Genomic DNA, 10367 nt, shown 5'->3' with positions numbered 1-10367 from the left:
CGAGGCCGTTTCCTCTCGTCCTATCGCCTGTTACTTGGGAGAAGAGACCAACCCCCGCCTCGCTACAACCTCCTTTCCAGTAGTTGTAGAGAGCGATAAGGTCTCCCCTCAGCCTCCTTTACTCCAGGCTAAGCCACCCCAGTTCCCTCAGCCGCTCCTCATAAGCCTTGTGCTCCAGACCCCTCACCAGCTCCGTTGCCCTTCTCCGGACACGCTCCAGCACCTCCGTGTCTTTCTTGTAGTGAGAGGCCCAAAACTGAACACAGTATTCGAGGTGCGGCCTCAGCGGTGCTGAGTACAGGGGGACAGTCGCTTCCCCAGTCCTGCTCGCCACGCTATTCCTGATACAGGCCAGGATGTTGTTGGCCGCCTTGGCCACCTGGGCACACTGCTGGCTCACATTCAGACGGCTGTCTACCAATACCCCCAGGCTCTTTTCTGCCGGGCAGCTTTCCAGCCACTCTTCCCCAAGCCTGTAGCGTTGCACGGGGTTGTTGTGACCCAAGTGCAGGACCCGGCACTTGGCCTTGTTGAACCTCATACCATCGGCCTCGGCCCATCGATCCAGCCTGTCCAGATCCCTCTGTAGAGCCATCCTACCCTCAAGCAGATCGACGCTCCCGCCCAACTTGGTGTCGGCTGCAAACTTACTGAGTGAGGGTGCACTCGATCCCCTCGTCCAGGTCGTTGAGAAAGATATTAAACAGAACCGGCCCCGGTACTGAGCCCTGGGGAACACCACTTGTGACCGGCCGCCAACTGGATTTAACTCCATTCACCACAACTCTCTGGGCCCGGCCCTCCAGCCAGTTCTTTACCCAGCAAAGAGTACGCCCGTCCAAGCCATGAGCAGCCAGTTTCTCCAGGAGAACGCTGTGGGAAACGGTGTCAAAGGCTTTACTAAAGTCTAGGTAGACGAATTTCTATTTTCCCATTTCTTACGCGTGGGAATCGAGAGCTCTTGTGCTCGAAGAAAAAACGTCCTGAAAGAGCTGCCAGCTCCCTTCTGCTCCTTCTGCACAGGGGCTTCCAACTCCTCCTGTTTGTTACCTGTGCTGCGCGCAGTGGTATAGAGGCACTTCAGTTGGGCTGCCGACCGTGTCGCCTTTCTGGAGGATCAAGCCCCAAGTCCTTTGCGGCATTTCTCAGGGGTTCCCCTGTTGGTTCCTAACGCATCAGCAGCCCCTGGCTCTTCTCTGTTGCTCAGAACTCCATCCCCTTCCCCCGCTGAGCCTAGTTTAAAGCCCTCCTTGTAAGTCCGGCCAGCTTGTTGGCAAAGACCCTCTTGCCCCGCTTGGTCAGGCGAATCCCATCAGCTCCCAACAGACCCGGCTTCTCAAAGGTACACCCGTGATCACAGAAGCCAAAACCTCGAGTATGGCACCAGCTACGCAGCCAGGCATTCACCTGTTCAATTCGTCTCCTCCTTCCTGGACCCCTCCCTCTGACTGGGAGGAGAGAGGAGACCACCACCTGTGCTCCTGATCCTTTTAACATTGCTCCGAGGGACATAAAGTCTCTTTGGAGGGTTCTAAGCTGCCTCGTCAGACCCTACGCGGAATAGTAGGAGCGCATGATAATCTGCAGGGATCACCAGGCTCGGCAGCCCCTCGGCGACGCCACGGATGCGAGCCCCTGGTAGGCAGCAGACTTCTCGAGAGAAATCGCCTGGACGGCAAACGGGTGCGTCGGTGCCTCTCAGTAGGGGATCTCCAATTGCTAACACCTTACGTGCTTTTCTGGTGGCACTGGTTCTGATGCGGGCGGGAGGTTGGGTCAGCTTTGCGTGGTTGGCTTGGCCAAGTTAACCAAGCTCACACCCACCTCCTTATAGCTGTTCCTGGGTTTCCAACACGCGCACACAAAGAGCATCCAACAGGCTCCGCACATTTTCATCCCTTCGCACGCAGGAGTTCCGGTGCCTTGTCTCTTTCATTACCAAGCGAGAACAAAGGGAGACTAGAGCCCTCTGCTCACAAGAGCCTCTTATTGCTCAGAAAGAAGGCTTTTTCTCTTGGAATTTCCCCCCCTCGAAGCAACTGGATCCCCAGCGATTTCCCGACTTTCCTGTCTCCAAAACCCCAGTCACTATCGTTCCTTAAAGCACCAACCCCCTTCAACACTTCTACATGGAGGAATCTGCCCTTTAGGCTTTGTGATGGATTGACCTCGGCCGGCTGTCAGGGGCCCGCCCAGCCGCTCTCTCACTGCCCCTCCTCAACAGGACAGGGGGAGAAAATAGGATGAAAAAGTTCCTTCAGGAAACATCCACCGGCCGGACCCACAGGCAGCAGGGAAATACCTGCCCCGGACAGCGCTTTGCCCTTTCTCCAATAGGTTTTCACAGGGGCGCCCCCGGCTTCGCTGAGCCGCTCAGCTTTGGCCTGCGGCAAGTCCAGTGCCTAGCTGGCTGGCACCAGCTGCGTCCAGCACAGGGCAGACCCTGGCCTCTTCTCACACAGGCTACCCCCGCAGGCCACACCTGGAGCGCCGTGTCCAGTTCTGGTCCCCACAATTCAAAAAAAGAGACGCAGACCGACTGGGGAAGGTCCCAAGGAGGGCCGCAAAGATGACCAAAGGGCTGGAGAACCTGCCCTAGGAGGAAAGGCTGAAGGAGTCGGGTCTCTTCTCCCTTGCAGAAGAGAAGGCTCGCGGGGGAGGGAACCTCATCGCAGTCTGCCAGTACTTAAAGGGCGGCTACAAGGAAGAGGACGGAGGCTTTCCCACAAAAGGTCGGACGCAGCGTTCAAGGGCAACGAAGGATGGCCCTGCTTTCCCATGCCCGTCTCCCTTTTTTAATAGCTGTTAAAGAAAGATGAAGTTTGCTGTCTCCCTGCGACGTAGCTTTGGTTTGGGTCTGGCTGGGATGGAAGGTAACTTTCCCCACAGCAGCCCTCATAGTGCTGTGCTTCGTAGCTGTAGCTGGAAGGGTGTTGATAACACACCAGTGTTCTGGCTACTGCCGAGCAGTGCTCCCACAGCACGGAGGCTGTCTCTCCAGCCACCCCCACCCCCACAGTCCAGTAAGCTGGGGGTGGGCAAGAGGCTGGCAGGGGACACAGCCAGGACAGCTGACCCAAATGGACCAAGAGAGATATTCCACCGTGCTATGGAAGCACCACAGCTGCCATTCAGACCAATTGTTTTCTCCTACCACGTCCCTCCTCGGCAGAAAAGGGATTATCAACGGGGCCTTATCACACAGCCCTTGATGAAGTGCTCCAACAGGAGTTGGATGCTTCCAACGCATTGCACTGTGCCGAAAGCACCCTTGTATGGCATGCCTGTAGCGTCGCATACAGTATTTTCTAAAGGTGTTGCAGCAGCAGCCGCCTACACTGGCTTTACGTACATTTGCGTACCGCTTCCAAAGAGCCAAGAGTCTGCTTCCTACAGGACGCAGGAGACTGCTAAGCCGTCCCAGCGTCACGCTTCAAATGACTGGCCAAATCACTATCTATCTATAGAACACTGTTAACAGACCGACACAGTCCACGTACTTACACTCCGGGGAGACGCCGTTTTAACTTGCGGAACTATTTCCCTCAGTAAGACGCACAAGACGGAGGTGAGATCCCCATGCTAAATCTTTATTGTGCAACTGCTGCTCACAGCTTTTATTACCTTCCACAGACACGCGGCACAAAACATTCGACATCAACAGTGCCTAGATCGACGGGCAACAGACGAAATCCATTCAGCGGCGATTTGTACACGTGCAGCAGCTCTTGCGGTGCAAAAATCTCAGCCAGGCGGCCAGCCCAACTGACGGCCACCCAGAATACGTAGATGTACGTGACAGACAGGCTGCCCACCCTCGGGCCCTTCATCCGCAACCATCCGGAATCCATCGGTCAGGCCCAGGTGAGCAGCACGCTGCTTGCCAACAATCATTAAATGCCCAAGAAGCTGGAGAAGGAAGTACAAAACCATAAATAAGTAAAATAAAAAGCCACACACAAAAAGGGGAGAGGGCAGGGAGGGGAGGAATGAGAGCAGAGAAGCACCCAGAGAAACCAGTTAGCCAACTCCTAGCAATTCAACCACTGCGCTTCAAATTACTGTCTGTCCGCCTGCAACCGGCATTTTCCAAGCAAAGCTACAAAGACCGATTACGCACACTGTAGGGGGGGGGAAAGAAAAAGGGCTACGCAATTGTTTTCAAGCTAGACAGTAACGGACTACAAAACAGCCACAGAAGCTAAGTTTGTCTCCGGGTTAAAGCCCCCCGTTATCTCTTCAGGCAACATACGCAACTCGGGTGGAAAATAAGCTTCAGGCTGCCTTTTGCGTGGGTTTACAAAGTCTCTGAACTTGACTTTTATAGCCAAAAGCGAAGCATCCAGCACCTCTCGACCAGCTTTGCCCTTCCTCACCCCCGACCTGCCAAAAACCCCAAGCCCTCTTCTCCGTATTAGAAGAAGTACTACTCCTCCTCTTGCTCTAAACCGTGACAGTAGGCATCACCCTGCGCTCCAAAACAACACTGCATTTTGCACCAGGAGTACGTACCCAGGGATGAGCATTGCTTTATATCGCTACTTTCGGTCAAAAAGCTCAGCTCCATTACAAGCCAGAGAGAAAAGATTATAGCGCCAGAAAACCCAAACCAGCCTACCGTGCCCTATCAAGGGGAAAAGGGGGGATGGGAAAGAGTCTACTAAATTAGGAACTAACGACAGGTACAGTTTAGCGTACAGAAAGCTTCCACAGTACTTACACATTCACCAGGATCTTCTGCTTCGCTTAACCTCATAATTGCCTCCTTAGGCATGGCTAGGAAAAGCGTCGGAGCTTGGGGTGAAAGATCACGGAACGCAAGGCGCTGGAGGAAGAGTAAACAGTTAAAACGTCATTGGCTTCAGAGAAAGGTAATAATAGCTTAAGCAAATCAATATGCCCCACCGAACTCCTACAGAAGCAGACTACCGGATACCCCAAACGCAAGCCGAAACGTTGATTTTTCTTACGCGATATTAATGCTTTCTGTACAAAAAAATACAACGTCTTTACAGAGCCCCCTCCAGAAGTGGGATTCGGCATGCAAGGTGATGGGGGCAAGGAGGCGGGCCAGTACTTCAGACTAGCGACCTCCAGTACGTTTTAATTCGGGTCGATCGTTTCCTAAGGATGACGAGTTCCTGGATTTACTTTTTTGGTAAAGAAAAATAAGAAAAGCTGTAACAATCCAGTTTGGGGGCGCAGAACCAAAGCCTAGCACAGCAGAGCTGTGAAATCTCTACAGTGCTATTAGGAGGCACATCAAGACCTGCCTTTCTCCTACGCAGAACTAACTCATTACGGTCACCACTCAGACGTTCACCGTTTACATACATACGCCTGGAATCCCCGAGGAGACCGACTGCGTGCGCTTAATCTAAGGTTTCAAGACTGTCGTCCTACACGAGGTAGGACCACTCGCATCCCTCGGCAGCAAACTTTGCACGACTTGCAGTGCCAAAGGGATATCACGCGGCAAACGTCTGCGGCTGCCACCAAGTGCCTTACCGTCAGAGGCCCTCCTCTACGCACGCGCGCACGCGACACGGCGGGGCTGGGAACCGAGGCGAGCCGGCCAGCACCAGCAACCCAGTACGCGCCGCGGCAGCCGGGGGCGGGGGGGCCGCACCGAAGAAGCGCGATGTTATAGGGATCGCGCAGTAGAGAGCGCCACAACCCAGAGAGGCCCCGTCCCTCCACCGCCCGCCCGCCCGCAGCAAGGCCGCCACCCGCCCTGCCGCGCTCCCGGGCACCGCGCAACGGGTCCTCGGCTCAGGGTGCCTGCGAGCGCGGGGGGAGGGGGGGGACGGGGGGAGGGAGGAGGAACCGCGCTCAGAGCAAAGCCGCGGCTACCTCCTCGTCCTCGTAGGCGACGTTGGCGGGGAAGCGCCTTGCCGATGATCTTCCCGAAAACACTGCGGGTGGCGGCGGCACCAGGCCGGGCGGCCCGCGCCCCAATAAGCTCGTCGGCCACGACAACGCCCCTTGTCGCCCCCGCGCTTCCTCCACTCGGCCAGGCCCTCCGCGGCGCCCATTGGGCCGCCAGATGGCCGCCGGCCGATCCCGCGTCTCGATTGGCTGTCTCGTCTGTCGTTTTCGCTTGTCCCCGGCCCCCCGGCGGGTCCGCCCTCGTCGACCTGGTGCTTAGCGGGGCTCAGGGAGTTTGCGTGCCCTCGGGGCGCGGAGGGATCCGACCTGGGGGCGGAGGGAGAAGACGTTGGGCCAGTCCGCGGAGGGATCCGTGCCGTGTAGTGCTGCGACCCTGTGGGCGGGCGACGAGGTCTCAGAAGAGGCTGTTGTAGCTACAAGTACTATTGACTGTTATTTATTACCGCGTCAACTCCACCCCAAACGTGCTTGTGGCTTTTTGGTGCTGCTCCCTCCAGTCAAAGGACTGCTTTTGCCAGGGCAGGGCAGGCCTTAACTTTTCAGAACACTCCCCAGAACCGACAGAAGTTGCTCTCAATTGTTCCCTGCAAGCCCCGCTTGGATTGCAGACGTTTCTAAGCTGCGCGCCTCCTGGGAGAAAATACAATACAAAGCGTGTCTTCAGCACTGGTGGCTCGAGGGCTGTGTGGGTGTGGGTGTGGGGGGGGGGCGCAGATCGAGATAGGATTTGCGCTAAGCTGGGTAGGAGGCTCGTAGAAAAACAGGCAGTGCCCCCAAAGCTGCCCAAGGGTGGTCTCTGGTGCCCTGCACCCCCGGGGATAGTGAGCAATTTGATTGGTCTACACAACTGTATTGTAACATGTATAAACCCTGCTTTCCTCTGTAGCGGGCTAAGGATATCCTTAGCCGCCTTTGCGGCAAGGGCACGTTGTCGGCTCACGTTCAACTTGATGTCCACCAGGAGCCCCCCACGTCAGCAAAGCTGCTCTCCAGCCAGTCGGCCTCCAGCATCTACTGGTGCATGGGGTTGTTCCTCCCCAGTGCAGGACTTGCGTATGTTCAGGTTCCTCAGGTGGTCTCGAACCGGATCCTTTCCTACGATGGGAGGGACTTTGTTCCCCCAGTCCCTGCCTTGAGGTTCAGGGACTTGAGAGATGCGGGAACGGTGATTGCCGGCGACAACGGAGGAGAAAAATCCTTGAGTGCCTCGGCCTTCTCCATGTCGGTTGGCGCTAGCTCTCCTGTCTTACCTATCGGAGGGGGGTGGGGGTGGGGTGCGTTTTCTTTAGTCTTCCTTTTCTGACCAACGCACCTGTAGAAGCCCTTCTTATGATTCTTCTTCACATCCCTTGCCAAATTCAGCTCCAGCTGTGCCTTAGCTTTCCCGACCCCATCCCTATATTCTTCCCAGGATGCGTGTCTCTGCTTCCACCGCCTACGCATTTCCTCCTTGCGCTTCAGCTCGACCAGAAGGTCCTTACTCAGCCATGCTGGGCTCCTGCCTTCCTTGCCTGATTTCATAGAATCGTCTAGGTCGGAAGGGACCTTTAAGATCATCGAGTCCAACCATTAACCTAACGCTGCCAAAACCGCCACCAAACCACGTCCCTAAGCGCCGCGTCTACCCGTCTTTTAAATACCTCCAGGGATGGTGATTCAACCACTTCCCTGGGCAGCCTGGTCCAACGTTCGATAACCCTTTCCGCGAAGAAATTTTTCCTAATATCCGTCCTAAACCTCCCCTGGCGCAACTCGAGGCCGTTTCCTCTCGTCCTATCGCCTGTTACTTGGGAGAAGAGACCAACCCCCGCCTCGCTACAACCTCCTTTCCGGTAGTTGTAGAGAGCGATAAGGTCTCCCCTCAGCCTCCTTTACTCCAGGCTAAGCCACCCCAGTTCCCTCAGCCGCTCCTCATAAGCCTTGTGCTCCAGACTCCTCACCAGCTCCGTTGCCCTTCTCCGGACACGCTCCAGCACCTCCGTGTCTTTCTTGTAGTGAGAGGCCCAAAACTGAACACAGTATTCGAGGTGCGGCCTCAGCGGTGCTGAGTACAGGGGGACAGTCGCTTCCCCAGTCCTGCTCGCCACGCTATTCCTGATACAGGCCAGGATGCTGTTGGCCGCCTTGGCCACCTGGGCACACTGCTGGCTCACATTCAGACGGCTGTCTACCAATACCCCCAGGCTCTTTTCTGCCGGGCAGCTTTCCAGCCACTCTTCCCCAAGCCTGTAGCGTTGCACGGGGTTGTTGTGACCCAAGTGCAGGACCCGGCACTTGGCCTTGTTGAACCTCATACCATCGGCCTCGGCCCATCGATCCAGCCTGTCCAGATCCCTCTATAGAGCCATCCTACCCTCAAGCAGATCGACGCTCCCGCCCAACTTGGTGTCGGCTGCAAACTTACTGAGTGAGGGTGCACTCGATCCCCTCGTCCAGGTCGTTGAGAAAGATATTAAACAGAACCGGCCCCGGTACTGAGCCCTGGGGAACACCACTTGTGACCGGCCGCCAACTGGATTTAACTCCATTCACCACAACTCTCTGGGCCCGGCCCTCCAGCCAGTTCTTTACCCAGCAAAGAGTACGCCCGTCCAAGCCATGAGCAGCCAGTTTCTCCAGGAGAACGCTGTGGGAAACGGTGTCAAAGGCTTTACTAAAGTCTAGGTAGACGAATTTCTATTTTCCCATTTCTTACGCGTGGGAATCGAGAGCTCTTGTGCTCGAAGAAAAAACGTCCTGAAAGAGCTGCCAGCTCCCTTCTGCTCCTTCTGCACAGGGGCTTCCAACTCCTCCTGTTTGTTACCTGTGCTGCGCGCAGTGGTATAGAGGCACTTCAGTTGGGCTGCCGACCGTGTCGCCTTTCTGGAGGATCAAGCCCCAAGTCCTTTGCGGCATTTCTCAGGGGTTCCCCTGTTGGTTCCTAACGCATCAGCAGCCCCTGGCTCTTCTCTGTTGCTCAGAACTCCATCCCCTTCCCCCGCTGAGCCTAGTTTAAAGCCCTCCTTGTAAGTCCGGCCAGCTTGTTGGCAAAGACCCTCTTGCCCCGCTTGGTCAGGCGAATCCCATCAGCTCCCAACAGACCCGGCTTCTCAAAGGTACACCCGTGATCACAGAAGCCAAAACCTCGAGTATGGCACCAGCTACGCAGCCAGGCATTCACCTGTTCAATTCGTCTCCTCCTTCCTGGACCCCTCCCTCTGACTGGGAGGAGAGAGGAGACCACCACCTGTGCTCCTGATCCTTTTAACATTGCTCCGAGGGACATAAAGTCTCTTTGGAGGGTTCTAAGTTGCCTCGTCAGACCCTACGCGGAATAGTAGGAGCGCATGATAATCTGCAGGGATCACCAGGCTCGGCAGCCCCTCGGCGACGCCACGGATGCGAGCCCCTGGTAGGCAGCAGACTTCTCGAGAGAAATCGCCTGGACGGCAAACGGGTGCGTCGGTGCCTCTCAGTAGGGGATCTCCAATTGCTAACACCTTACGTGCTTTTCTGGTGGCACTGGTTCTGATGCGGGCGGGAGGTTGGGTCAGCTTTGCGTGGTTGGCTTGGCCAAGTTAACCAAGCTCACACCCACCTCCTTATAGCTGTTCCTGGGTTTCCAACACGCGCACACAAAGAGCATCCAACAGGCTCCGCACATTTTCATCCCTTCGCACGCAGGAGTTCCGGTGCCTTGTCTCTTTCATTACCAAGCGAGAACAAAGGGAGACTAGAGCCCTCTGCTCACAAGAGCCTCTTATTGCTCAGAAAGAAGGCTTTTTCTCTTGGAATTTCCCCCCCTCGAAGCAACTGGATCCCCAGCGATTTCCTGACTTTCCTGTCTCCAAAACCCCAGTCACTATCGTTCCTTAAAGCACCAACCCCCTTCAACACTTCTACATGGAGGAATCTGCCCTTTAGGCTTTGTGATGGATTGACCTCGGCCGGCTGTCAGGGGCCCGCCCAGCCGCTCTCTCACTGCCCCTCCTCAACAGGACAGGGGGAGAAAATAGGATGAAAAAGTTCCTTCAGGAAACATCCACCGGCCGGACCCACAGGCAGCAGGGAAATACCTGCCCCGGACAGCGCTTTGCCCTTTCTTCAATAGGTTTTCACAGGGGCGCCCCCGGCTTCGCTGAGCCGCTCAGCTTTGGCCTGCGGCAAGTCCAGTGCCTAGCTGGCTGGCACCAGCTGCGTCCAGCACAGGGCAGACCCTGGCCTCTTCTCACACAGGCTACCCCCGCAGGCCACACCTGGAGCGCCGTGTCCAGTTCTGGTCCCCACAATTCAAAAAAAGAGACGCAGACCGACTGGGGAAGGTCCCAAGGAGGGCCGCAAAGATGACCAAAGGGCTGGAGAACCTGCCCTAGGAGGAAAGGCTGAAGGAGTCGGGTCTCTTCTCCCTTGCAGAAGAGAAGGCTCGCGGGGGAGGGAACCTCATCGCAGTCTGCCAGTACTTAAAGGGCGGCTACAAAGAAGAGGACGGAGGCTTTCCC

The sequence above is a fragment of the Rissa tridactyla genome, chromosome W (genome assembly GCF_028500815.1).
Source record: "Rissa tridactyla isolate bRisTri1 chromosome W, bRisTri1.patW.cur.20221130, whole genome shotgun sequence".
In the NCBI taxonomy this organism is placed as follows: Eukaryota; Metazoa; Chordata; class Aves; order Charadriiformes; family Laridae; genus Rissa; species Rissa tridactyla.
Note: the sequence above shows the minus strand (reverse complement) of the source record.